At 44.3% G+C, this 14,035-nt stretch overlaps 1 long non-coding RNA gene across 1 annotated transcript in view; it reads right to left on the minus strand.

Annotated features, from left to right (window-relative positions):
• LOC107312705 overlaps positions 1-13,657 on the minus strand; it is a 55,188-nt gene extending 41,531 nt beyond the window's left edge. The window contains exons 1-3 of the long non-coding RNA XR_004307058.1: positions 12,330-13,657; positions 10,209-10,320; positions 691-9,307 (exon numbers count right to left, since the gene is read on the minus strand). This is a non-coding gene — a long non-coding RNA (uncharacterized LOC107312705). The remainder of the gene's footprint in view (positions 1-690; positions 9,308-10,208; positions 10,321-12,329) is intronic.
• Positions 13,658-14,035: the final 378 nt, after the last annotated feature.

A 14,035-nucleotide genomic window follows, 5' to 3' on the forward strand; every position in this document is an offset into this window, starting at 1 on the left:
TAGGGCAGTATAGATTTCTTTCACCCTCACTACAATGTAATTTATTTATCTATTTTTTTCTTTCTTCCTTTTTGCCAGTTCACTCCCCCACCCCCCTTGAGTTAGAATAATGTCAAAATGTAAAATGTTTGTGTTTTACGTGCACCTGGATTTCTGGATGCTCACCAACGCTACCCACAGGCATGAGACCTCATGCCTGACTGATTTCAGCGTGGGTTGTCTGAAATGTTTTGGAGGATCACCAGAATCCCAAGATATTTATCCTCATAAGCTTTCTGGATTTGATAGTGACAACTTCTGCTGGGCAAATTAGGCAAGTCAATTTTACAGCAAAGGCAAGTCAAATATGCTATAATTAATTCAAATTAACACACCCACAAGATTCTGAAGCCTGTGATCAGTCAGGTGGGGATGCCTGCAGGAACATCCACATAGAAGTCATTATTAAGAACCTTGAGACTAAACATTTCAGAGGAAGCCAGAAATAACCTGCACAAAAACAGGCTGGATTGCAGAAAACCAAATGTTATCTTCTCGTAGAACTTCACTATTAGCAGTGACCAGCAAAGCAAAACATTTCCTGTAAATCTGGTTCTATAACATTACATTTAATTGTTCAGTATTCAGCCCCTACGGAGGATTACTGGAGTGTATCTCGCTCTACATATGGTCTATAATAGGAAACGATACCTCTGGAACTCTGAATAGCACAATGCCATGCAGGAAATTAGAAAATATTACGTCTTGTAGTTAGAACCTTCACACGTCACTTGCTGATTTTGTTCCTTTATCAAAGCACGGTGTCCAGCAGGAATATGTATTGTGATCAGGCATCGTTGAGAGAAAACACTAAGGTGAAAAAAGCTCATCCTGAGACAAGAGAGTTATTATTTAGATGCAGGGAAAACAAAACAAAACAAAACCAGTTTTGATGTTAGAATGAGAACGTGGACTCATCACTTCAGCATTATATTTCATGCACTGGGCAAAGCTGCAGGAAATGGAGGCCAGGGAGGGATTTTGGAGCGTAAGGATTTGGATGGCAAATAGGCCATCACTGGAGGATGGTCAAGTTCTTTCGAGCTGTCTATTTTCTATTGAAAGAAATAGAGACTGTCTGAGCAGAGATTCACGTGAGAAGAACCATGCTAGTTTGTTGGGGCTGGACACAGCCTGCCCACAACCACTGCTTCCCCTCCCATCCCCAGAGCAGGCAGCAGAAGAACTCCACAGAGGAGGCAGGCTTAGCAATGGGGGATGAATTTCTACAGTCTGTATGGAGACATTTGCAGGAGTGATGCTGAACACCACCACCCTCCTGCAGCTCACTTCCCAGTTGCCTACTTACACGAGCATTTCCCAGCTGTCAAGCTCCTGCTCAGTTCTAGTGAAACCTCCTGGATTTTCTCCATTCCCAGTGATTATGTTGAGCTGCTGGGATCAGCTCCTACTGAGAGTGGAATTGCCAAATCAACCCCTTTAAGTCCCTCCTCCTTGTTAATATGAGCAGTACAAATCCTAAAATAGGCATCAAGCTCTTAAGCAAGACACATGAATATGATAGAATCGTTAAGGTTGGATAAGACCACTAAGATCATTTAGTGCCACCATCACCCCATCCCACTGTGCCCACTAACTGCATCCTTAATGCCACAATGACAGCCACCCTCCTCAGTACTGGCTCCTAAAAAGTTGAGTGGAGGTTCCTTGTAGCAGAAACAGCCCTCAGAGATGCTAAGGGCTCACACCACTCACAAAAGAGATCATACAGATGTAACGTCTTCCAGTGCTGTCTAAATGAGATGAAAACATGCCATCTGCTGCCATGAGAATGGCCAGGTTGTCTCCTCCTGGCCCAGTATCCTGTCTTTGGCTCCATAGAGCTGTGGATGCCTAAAGAAGAGGTTCAGATTAGGGCAGACACACAGCCTGTGTGCTCTGGCTGTCTCTAGGGAGCTATGCTTAGTGACTTTCTATGCTAGAGGCAACTTCTGTGTGTTTTATCACCCTTGTTGTATTGCTCTTCCAGGAACTCATCTAATTGCCTTTTGCACCATTTAAGCTTTTGGCAACCAGTCTCCTGTGGCAGTGAGTGCCACAGCTGAACAACATATTGTGATAGGAAACAGCTCTGCTGTGTGCACTGACAAGGACCCAAGCAGCATCTACTTCAGGTTTCTCACTCCAGGCCAAGCACTGGGTGATGGTGCTCTGCTCTGAACACCCCACACAGACAACCATGACAGTCTTCAAGCTGCAAGGCAAGCCCAGCCTTGGAGTCTCACCTGTGTCTCCTAGTCCCAGTGCTAGTTTCTAATGGTGAGAAATAATCATTAGAAGCAGAATGAGACCAGGACCCCATGACAACTAGCAGTAAATATAAATGGCTGGAATTTAGGCAAAGTCCAAGTTTTGCTTTCTCACAGATCTACTGCTCAGCAGCAGCGTCTGGAGAAGCCTTTAAACATCTGCTTTACCTGAACATCTTTGACCCATTCTGGCCATCAGACCAGAAAATTTTGCCAAGGATGTGACATGGAGATGCAAGATGTATGTAGGCACTTCAAGATTCCTCTATTCCATTCTGTTGCTGCTTCTTTTTTTTTCTTTTTTTTTTTTCCTTTTTTTTCTTTATATATATATTTTAAATCATTTTCTCCTAAAGCCCAATTTAGCAATCACAGTACAGACTTGGTGCTTTTATGCGAATTCTTAAATTTACAGAAGTGCTGAGCTGAAATGGGATTCGCTGTGAAGGCTTCTTTGCTGTTCCTCCTGTCTCTTATACACTGTGCAGGGGTATGTTGGTGGAGGCAGCCAAAAATAGCTCTGAGACTTCCAAAGTGTCTGAATTGAATCCTGGGGTACTGAGGGTGGGTTAGAACCAGCACAGGGCAGCCCTGGTCTGAGCACTCACTCGGAGCTTCCCAAAACAAGGTTGGGATAACAAAGCCAACGCTGATGAATGCCATAACCCTCATGCTTTTCTGTAGCTGGTATTTTCTGCCAAGCTTGATGAACTGATACTTTCTGTTAAGACATTCTTTGCTGAAGGTTTCTGCCTAGCACTCTGAAGCACACAGCACCCCAATGTAGGATCACAATGCTGCAGATAACACACATCTGCACTGTGACACCCGAAAGCTTTGCTTCCAAACAGCACCAGCCAGGCTGCAAGAGTTAATGACGGTATGTTGCTGATAGTGTCACTGAGAGTTGCTGGGTCACTGTGTCTTTAGCCTGATTTAAAATGGGAGCAGCCTGGATCTCATTTTTAATTACCTTTTGACTGTAGCTGTCTGGTTATTTGTATAAGCAAAAATATTGGCATGCCAATCAGGTCATAGACTGTCAGCCAGATCATGTAGAGGAAAATGCCATGCATGCTACTGTCACAAGCATCATTCCTAATAACGATGCACTCTGTGAAATATGATATTTAGCAAGTTGTGCTTAAAAAGCAGATTGCATTTCTGATATCCCCTGCCAACAAGGTATTTAACAGAGTTGTGCTGGCTCTAATGTCCCTTTTGCATCCTTTCAGAGACAAGAATAGATACATCACCATCGTGACGTTAGCAAACTTGGAGACTGCAGACACTTCATGAAATAAATTGGGACTGGCAGGCTAAGTACTCAAATTGGTGATGCAGGAGCCACTGGGCCTGTCTCCTGACTGACACACTATTGTTGGGAGAATCGACAATGAACCTCGCTGCCTTCAGCATTAATGACTGCAGCTTTGCAGCAGTGCGAGCTGGGGGTACGGCTGCAGCATCACCTCCACACAGCCCAGTGTGAGGTGGAATTAAGAAGTGACAGCAGTGCCTTGGCAGGTGATCTTACAGACACGCTGCCATCCTGCCATTCAGCCTGCCATGTGCCTCACCTGCTTTAAATGTGCTTTTTTCCTCCTCTCTGGATGCCTCAAACACACTGCTACATCCGCTTGTCAGAGCGCTGTCATGAGCAAAATGACACATCAGCTCTGAGGCTCTTGACCTGATCTTGGACTTGATGAAAGAATGGTGAGAAAACAGAAATAGCTTATGTTAAGGACTAAAAATAAGTAGCGAGAATGACTGAATTTAAGCAAGAAGCTGAATAAACATCCATTAATGTGTTCCTAAGGGATCAGGAAGAGGATCGCATTTCCAGATATGGCTCTGAAGTTAATCCAGAAGCATCAACTGCACGTCAACACATTGTCCAGTGGACAATGTCACCTGTCTGTGCAGGAGGCACCTTGAGAAGTGCAGACCTGCCGGACAACTTACCACCTGCAAAAACAGCAGAGAAAACAACTCAATGGCCAGAGAAAACAACTCAATGGCCAACGTGTAACCCAGCAGTAAGAAGGTGGGAAATGGCCAACAGATTTCACAGCAAGTCACAGCAAACCAACCTACCTCCCTTCTATAGCAAAATGACTGGGGTGTAGGCAAAGGGTATCAGTGGACACCTTATATCTTGGCACAGGAAGGGTTTTGACACCATCACAATTAACTTTTACAGAAGACAAATGAGGAAATCAAAACTAAATGAATATTCCCAGCACATCACTATAGGTAGCAGGATCATGGTTCAGAGTGACCTCCCCACATGGGAGAGATGACCCAATATAGAGCTGGTGAAGTTCAGGCAGTTTGTGGAACACATCTACACAAGGGTCCAAGACTCTCTGAAACTATACTTTTTCTCTTGAAGTGGAATAGCAACATCTGGGTTTCATTCTAGTCTCATTTTCATGTAGTTGGCAGCATGGCTTGCTGCTGCTCCTATGCTGCGTGCTCCTGAGGGGCCTGGGTGCCAGCCTTCCTCCCTGAGCCATGAGATATTAAGTTCTATCTGCGAGGAAGACCAACTCCTAAAAAAAATTAAGTTCTTTCCCAAATTTTAACCGCACCCAGATATTTTACCATCTTTTTAGTGGGGGCATTTTTACCCCTTAGCATAACCTTGCCTTTAAAATGCTACAAACTACACTTCAATAGATAAATAATTTAAAGCAAAGAAAAAAGATGCTCCATCAAAGAGCCCAGCTGTTCAACCATCCGGTGGGGCACGCTATGCTGGGATAGTTGGGGGTTGCATGTAGACCTGGCTGCCCATTAAAGAGACATGCATTTCACATTGCTGCAATCAAAGTTCTCTGGAGAATTTTGCATTGCGCCTACATGTAATATGTCAGATATTTGCCAGCAGGGGAAACACTGCAAAAAGTGAATGAGTTTTCCTCTGTTCAGTGACATTACTAATGACTCATGCAGGATTATGGGTAACAAACCTTTGAAACGAGAGGTTGAGTTGTACACTACATTATACATCTGAATTTCATGGTATATTAGTGACAGTGATTGGTAATACAATATGATGGGAAATTGCTAACATCAGAGAGAAGTTAATACGATGCACTGCAATTTCTCAAAGAGTTCCATACTTTTTCCAGCACCACCCATAATCTGCTCATTACTGCTCGGCAAAGAGCAATCCCTCTCATGGAGTGAGGGGCACCAGTGCTCTGACAGCTGGTCATAAATTTGAATAGAAGATATGCAATCTGAAACATTCGTGTTTCCATGGATCGTTACCCAATTGTATCTCCTCTAAGAAGCAGGTGATTTTTTAACATCCTGCGACAGTTTGTTTCTGCTGATATTTTCTCTCTCCAGATAAATCTGATGCCAGCTCGTGTCTTTACAGTTTTTCTTCCCATTCTTGCTCTATTAAAATGGCTGATACAGTCTGTACGCATGTTAACCAAACACCAGTTAATGGAGTGTAACTAAGAAGAATGAATATATTTACAAAAAAAAAAGAGTATTTCTAGGCATTAAAATAAGTGTACAATGTCTAACGCAAGGCAGTACCTTTACAAATGTAACCACAGATTTATGTTTATAGACTGGTAAACCCCGTGGCTAAGAGTGTCCTCTCAGTCATTCCCACTGCAAACAACCTAAACAAATCTTTGAACTCTTTACCTGATAATAGCCTGGAATATTTTGTAGCTATTTTACAATGCCAGTTAATGTCCATCCGGACTTCTCCATTTTTAGAAGATTTAGTGCTTCCTTGGGGAAATGGGTGAGTTTACTGGAGTGATGGCTCTGAAGGCCAAAGCCAATGAGCCCATATAGTAGATGCACCAAGACTGCCACTCTCCCAGGGGATTTGAAGTGTTAAGTCATTCCCAGGACAAAGTAGCAACACCACTTTATGCCTTGTCCATATTCACTCCAATGACATTCATTTCTTCTTCTATTTCTTCACTTATGCCTACAACGGTGGAAGTGGCCTAGTGAAATGTTTCTAGCTATTCCAAGGCTATTTCTGAGTCCAGCCATGATTGTACAGAAACACTCCAGGTTTAACAGCAAGAATAGTTCATTTTTATGGTTCATTCATCGCTAACACTGACCTGCTGACCAGCAGCAAAAATAACCTCTGCTGTTACGTTGCCCTGTGGAGCTGAAGGGATGAACAAAGGGTCATTTATAAGCTTTAGTACCATCAACTGCCTCAGTGCTTGCATCCATCAAACCCACTTAGGAGCAAAGAGTTGATCCAGTAGAATCTTGAAGTCAATGGCTCTGAAGCTGAAGCACAGCCACCCACTCCTCCGTTTATCCACTCCTACCTCAGGTCTGTTCCACGTATTCACATCTCACCCAACCAAACACCTCCTGGAGCTATTTGGGCAAGATGTCCAACACAAAAGAGCCTTCGCATGTCCTAATGACTTCGGGCATCACCTTGAAATAGGTGAGGACAGAATTACACATCCTGCTATTGATACAGCTCAGCTCACATGCCAAACGAATGGAATTAGAGACTATTTAGACAAAAGATCTTTCTTTTGTTGGAGAATCTTTTGGATGGATGTCCAAAACTCTTTGTGTGGCAAGTCCACTGAAGACCAAAGCTGAGATCCCACCAGTGGGTAGGAAGGGAACTGGGTGGTAATTATGACAAGTGAATGGAAGACAGTATCTCCCTCCAGCATTAAATTCAAGCCCTGACCTTTTCCAACATAATGACTAACTCAACCTTTACATAATAATGTGTGTGATATTTGGAGAGTATAACATATGTGTCATTTTAATTAATTGAACAGAAATAGATTTACAGAAGAAAAATGAATTAACCAATCAGCAATCACCTTCCTATCTATTCCATGTCGGAATAATTAGTTTATTCTCCTAATCTCTTGACTCCTCTAGAAATCATAACCTCACTGACCTCCTTGAGAATAGGAGCTCATTTGAATAGTGCCATAATTGTGCTCTGGGTGCGTTATCATCCAGTTTCATTTTTATTAAGGTAATCTTATCCCTTCTTATTATGCCTGTCTCTGACGGGCTGACCCAAACCTCGGGAAGGACTGCTTAATAACATCGTTGTTCTGTGGATAAAGACAGTGGCAAAAGAATCCTTCCTCCTAGAAGATGGGCTGGTTTTGTCGACTGGAGGATGAGCAATTACTTCACTGCCATTCTGTCTGTCTGTTCAGACATGAGTCCTGATGTTGGCAGTAGCAGACTGTTACCGGCTAGCAAATGCTTAAACAAGATCACAATTTGTTCCAGAATGATAGAATGACCCTACAAAGTGAATTACACTGTGAAAAATAAATGTAAAATACTGTGTAGATGCACAAATGATTATTTCATTATCTGGCCAATGTATGAGCAACAGATACAAATTGTTCCAATCATAGCGTGATGAAAGAGTAATGAACAATGGGTTCTTGAATGAGCACAGGAAGAAAATAATGAATTGCAGTTTAAATGAAATCAGGAGTCAATGGACTGGATCACAGACTGTCCTTCAGATGTAGGAATTCTGCATTAGTTAAACACTGTCATTTGAAGAAACGTCCTTTAAGAGGAAGGAATCTAAATGGGTCAGAAAGAGACAAATAAGACGAGCCTGGTCACTGGCTTGTTTTTACAAGCTGGACTGGAGTGTTCCTATTCCTGCTGCTTTGCTAATTTGTATCTTGCACTGCAAATTTGTATCTTGCACTCTGCAAAGATAACAGATCATCTGTACTTTTGCCTTTCCCCTACTTTTACCTTGTTCCTCCCCTACTACTTGATTAACTTCAGGTGACACCTGTAGAGATCTGTTGCCCATCACTTAATTTCTACAGGCAATTAAGACCAAGATAGCAATAGCTTCTAGGAAGGAAAGGGTCAGTGAAGTTGAAATAACACATGGCAAAGGCTCCTTTATTTGTGTTTGTTGGAAATCTATCTGCAATAGCTGAATTTCTCTTCTTCAGTTGTGTTTCATACCAGTAAACCAAGAATTAGGATTTCTAACGTTATTTCCACAGATACACATCACATTTCATGCATCACACCTATCCATCACGTTGCACAACATCTTGTTAGATCTACAGAGAAGCTGCATTTCTGTTGTGAATGCAGGACATCTGACCATGCTAGCTCACCACCCGGAATTTCTTTACACTCTAATAAGACATCTTCCTCTGCAAGCAGCCTGCAGAAACCAGCTGGTTTCACAGGCAGGGCTGAAGGAGTGACACAAACCAGCTCTGTCACTGCCTACTGCTGCTCCACTGCTGCCACATCCAAAGCCCACGCTGCTCCCCAGCAAAGGGCACAGTGCTCTGGGCTGGGTGTCCCCAAGGGACAAGCCACCTTTTTCTGCCTTCTGCTCAAAAACCTCAAGACATTTGGACCTCAGAATCAAGGTTTGAAAAGACTGCTAAGATCACCTAGTCCAACCATCAGCCCATCACCATCACGCCTGCTAAACCACATCGCTCATTTGAAAATGAGTCCCAATCCCAGCACTACTGACCACTGTCAGAAGACAGAGAGTGATGGCAAGAAAATGCCCAACTGTCAGCTCACTGTAGTGCAGAAACATGTGGCACCTTACCTTTGTGGGTGAAGAGGCCTGGCATGAGCGCCGACATGTGAGAGGACAGAAAGATGGTCCCCACTGCCCAGTCCTGGCCTGGATCCCTTCTGTCCAGTTTGATAACAAGTAACACCACTTTGGTCTTGAAGAGCTGGATATTAGGAAAAATTTCTTCTCTGAAAGAATGATGGCACGGTGACATGGACTGCATTGGGAGTTGTGGTATCACCAACCCTGAAGGTGTTCCAGAAACGTGGAGATGTGGCACTGAAGGTCGTGGTTATGGGCTTGGTGGGGACAGACTGGAGATTAACTTGGTGATCTTTTCCAGCATTAATAGTTCTATGGTTCTAAGAGGCATCAGTCAGCTGGCGTGCTTCTTCACGATGAAAAGTGAACAACAGTGGCTGAGCTGTAGTTAAAGGGATGGGGGGGGGGGGGGGGGAAACACATTAGATTATTTTGAGTCTGGAGATATGATCTGACATGAGCATGAGGACAACCAGGGTGATCCGTGCTCTTGGTGCCACAGCTGAGAAGAGGTAAGGCTCCCACCCCATGCCTTCAGCTGTGCCTGCAGGGAGCCCAGTGCTGCAGTGCAGAGCAGCCAGCTCCTCCATGCCAGCATCCCCAGCCAGCAGCCACTCAGCTCTGCAGAGCTTGACAGCATTGAGGTGCTGCAGGGTCCTCTGCAAAACAAAAAAACAACTCAAAGTGCTAATTATGAAGATATACAGCTTAACACCTGAGCTGGGGTGGCAGAGTCCTGCCCACCCAGGAACTGTATCACCCAAGGAAGCCAGCACAGCCAGGGCCAGGCTATGCAGCAGGGAGCTCCAGAAGCCAGCTTCTTTACTAAGAACACAACCACAGCAGGAAAGTGCCTGGAAAACTTTGCACTTTGCAGCAGGAAAAAACAAAAACATCCAAAGCTAGAAAAGCCAGTGTGGGGAGCAGGGAGTATTTACGATGGGGGAGGTTTGCAGGCTGCACATTATGAATGTGCCTGGGTACATTATTCACCTTCCATGCGAGCATGCGTCACTGCAGGGCTTTCTGTGGGTGTGCATTTGTTTGGTTGGATTTACTCTGTCCTTGTCTCTGCGTGCATAGCTGCACAAGTAATGAATGCGCCTATTAAAGCCCAGCCAGAACATTTGTCTCTGTGGCTGGTGGAGAGGAGTCCTCACACCAGCAATGTGCTGCATTTCTTTCTATTTGCTCAGAATGCTTTGCTTGCTCAGTTTAGTGTTTTCAGACTCTGAGGCAGATGCACTGGGTTGATTTCTAAGGCAACTCTTAATTACACATACCTGATGATGGTCTCGATGTGAACACCTGAAGCAGACTTGAAAGCACAGATTCGCTGCATAGGACCTTGGCTCCCCACATCCTTCCTGCAGTTGTGGTGCACAGGACTTCATTCTGGATTAAACATGCACGAGACCTCAGCCTCATCAGAAAAACACCCAATATCAATTAAAGTGCATTGCTCAGAGTGCTCAATGAGGAGCCCGACTCAGCCTTTATCACAACTCTTTCCCAATGGTGAGGCCATTAAAACGGAGCTTAGAGAAGATTGGAGCGAGCTTTCAGCACTGGGCATTTCCTGACTCCTGGACCTTTGATTTTCTTTTCTCATCATTACATTAACACTTTTGTTATGGAATATTTATGATGCACACCACACGCTTAATGGATTTCCTCCTTTATTTGCAGCTAAGCTGCATTAATACAATACTCACACTATTCAATTTGAAATCCATCAAGGATTCATGGGCTTAATATCACCATCACTTTTAATGAGAAAGGAAATCTGTAAATCAAACGAGCCAAAGCAAAGGCTGAGAGGAAGCAGCAACAGCAGTTCAACAGCACCCTTCATATTAAAAGCACCTGGAAGTGAACTCTGTTAATTGAATTGGTTTTAAAGCAGTGAATTACTAAGAAGCTCTGCCCTAAATCATGGCCGTGCCTCACAGAAATGATGCCATCACATCACTGTATGTTCCTCTCCCTGTTTTCCTGTGCTGTAATGTGTAGGTACATGAGCAAGGTGATAGGAAAGATAGATTAGAGCTGGCCTCAGGACTCAGTGGTAGCAACACTGCTCCTATTTATTTATTCTCACGGGAGGGAGAAATCAGTTGAAGACCAGACGTGCACAACAGTGTGTTTGTTTAGCTCTCATTTGCTGGGCATGAACTCCTTGGCCTTGTGCTGTCGGCACAATTAGATGCAAATGAACACTCACCATCCCTCAACCCTGTCATCTAGAGTGCAACAGCAAACTTTCTCCAAGCACACATACAGCATTAGTAGCAGTTGTGTCACTGGGAGCAACGCGACTCATCTGCAGCAAGGGAACAGTGACCAGTGTGGTTGATCAGCTATTGTTGCTCACTGCCACTATTTCCTGGACTTTTCTGATATGTTTTTCACAATAACATGGTAATATGGATAGGAAAGAACGACTTCCTTTCTCCTACCCTTCCGCACATGCAGGAGCTAACCCTGAGGATTAACAGAAGCAACAGATCCTGCATCTACTGAGGCTAACACAACCCTGTGTAGCCCAGTCCAATTGCACCAAGTCGTAGCTCAACGTTTAGTCCCATTTAGCTGTGAGACATGCACAGAAAATAAATATGACAGTACAAAGTCATGCCAGCGCTTTGCAGGCTGAAGAAAGAAAACTATCAGTGGATGATGCTTTCACAAAAGGGTCCTGGGAGCCATAAGGCCAGACCTCCCCACTGGATCTACATTAGTGCATTTTTGAGCTCCCTGTGTTGTTTGGTTTGAGCTCCTTGTATTTCTTCTATTGTCAGGCTCTGTTTCAGCAAGAGGCCTCAGGAGGTGCCCAGCATTGAGGATAATGGGGCAATCACACATTTGAAGTCTTTCCTCGTGTTGGTACGAGAGGTCCTTTATACCACCAAGTTTAAAGGGAGATCTAGCGATATTTCTGTTCATCATCATGCAAAGGGCATCAGTTACAGATTTAAGAGTGGAAGGTGATTTCCCCTTCTGCTCTCACCAGCAAGGAGCAGTGCCGCAGGTTTTCAAGCAGCCAATCTATTTTGTTACTTTGCTGACAAGGTTAAAACCATCAGAAATGTATTGTGAATATATTGAGACAGAGCTGGTTTTGCTCATATGCATCCAATTTCTACTGAGATGTTGGGAAAAAAGCAATCGATGATGTGAGTTTGTAACCAGCAGCAAAGTCACCAGATGGGAAGCAGAAGAAATTCGGACGTGGGCTCATTTGCTGTTTGCTAAGCATTTGACTTCCAATGAAATAAATGCATTCAACAAAGCAAAGCCAACCCAGCAGCATAGGAAGTGAGCTGGGAGACGGCGCATTGCTCCCAGTGTGCTCAGGGATGAAATGGAGACAGCAGAAAATCTCTGGAGACAGCTCCACTTACCTCTGTGAATGCCAGGTGCACACTTGGTGAGATATGGGATGCAGTCAGCTCCAGGGGTGCCACCTAGACAGGACTCACTGCCCAACATAGCTTTACTGGGGGACTTCCAGGCATCTGCACATCATTGCTGAGCTGATACTATTGCAGCTTGCTTCTGTTTGGCAGTGAAACACCAAAGGCATCAGCACCTAGACTCTGGTTGAGCCTGGGCTGAGATATGCCACCAAGAAACCCCAAGGAGTAAATCAGCACCTAAAAAGAAGCAATGAGAAATAAACTGATTAGTCAGCACTACAGTGTTTCTGCTCAAAAGCTGAGAAGGCTGCTGTAAATGAAGACCTACGGCAATGGAAAAGCCCTTAGGAAACACAGGGATGTCAGGAGCATCACCTGGAATAGGTTCATAGCTCCACAAGCAGCACAGCTCACAAATCTGGGCACATTCTGCTCAGCATTTTCATCTCATCATTGAATCTTCCCAAACTCACAACATTCTGAAGCAAGGTTAGGCTTTTTGTCTCCTCCCGTCCCTTCAAAGATTGAACAAAGGTGGCGATGGAAACAGACGGACTCCAAGCTGAAACATGGTCACTCGTTGTGACCTTTGGATTAACAAAACACTGTAACAAATAGCAGTATGGATCAACACAGAGCACTTGTTGGTGGCTGAAGACAGATCTTCCCCCCAGCGTTTTCAGATGACTTTGTGATACACATCTTTCCCTTCCTGCTATTTGCCTTATGCCTGAAAAAAAATATATGTATGTTATCTCAGGAGTCCTTTGAACATTAAAATGTATGACGTGCATGTGACTTTCCTCAAATGTCTTAAAATATTCTAAATGTGAGGAGGTTGGCGCAGTGCCTGGGATCCTGTCTTTTTGGATATAAGTTTCAGATAACCAGCACTTCCCCATTACCATTTCTCCCTGAAGAGGTCATCTCTGATCCAGCTCCACTGCAGAGCAGGGGAGGTACCCGGGCTCCCTGAGATGTACAAAAGGTGACAGAGCTGCACAGCTGCTAATGAAAGCCACTGCACGGTGCAGCTGACCTAGTTCTGCCTCGTTTTACCTGGGTATCTTCAAGCCACTTACAAATTAAAATGGTTAATAATGCATCAGAGCCAAGAGTTACCCAGGGGGAATCTCAGTTTTGTAAGTGGATGGCGTACTGCTCGGTTACAGAGGGAAGGAGACAATGCGAGCCTTCTTCCCCTGCCTTTATGCTAACCATGCATATGCTTATGGCAACTGATTGATGTCTCAAACCTATTTAGGCTGATTTTTAAGAAGTGATAAGTTAGGAAACATTTCTTTACCGTAAGAGTGATTCTGCAGTGGCACAGCTGCCCAGGGAGCAGTGGGGTCACCATCCCAGAGCCGTGGGGATGTGGCACTGAGGGATGTGGGGATGGACACGGTGGGCTGGGCTGGGGTTGGACTTGGGGGTCTTCGAGGTCTTTTCCAGCCTGTATGATTCTGTGGTTCTGTAACACGTCAGGAAGCTCACCCTTCTGCACACTGTACACCTCCCAAGGAAAACCCATGTGGATTTCCACAGATCCCTCTTATTGCCATCTCCTCCCTTGGTGTAGCTTCCCAGTCACCACGGGGCTCAGGAATTCTGCTGATGCTGCTGCACCTTAAGCTGACGTTAGATGAAATATTTATTTGGGAGTTTCATTTTACCATAATTTTTACTTG

Source organism: Coturnix japonica, chromosome 4, assembly GCF_001577835.2.
Source record: "Coturnix japonica isolate 7356 chromosome 4, Coturnix japonica 2.1, whole genome shotgun sequence".
In the NCBI taxonomy this organism is placed as follows: domain Eukaryota; kingdom Metazoa; phylum Chordata; class Aves; order Galliformes; family Phasianidae; genus Coturnix; species Coturnix japonica.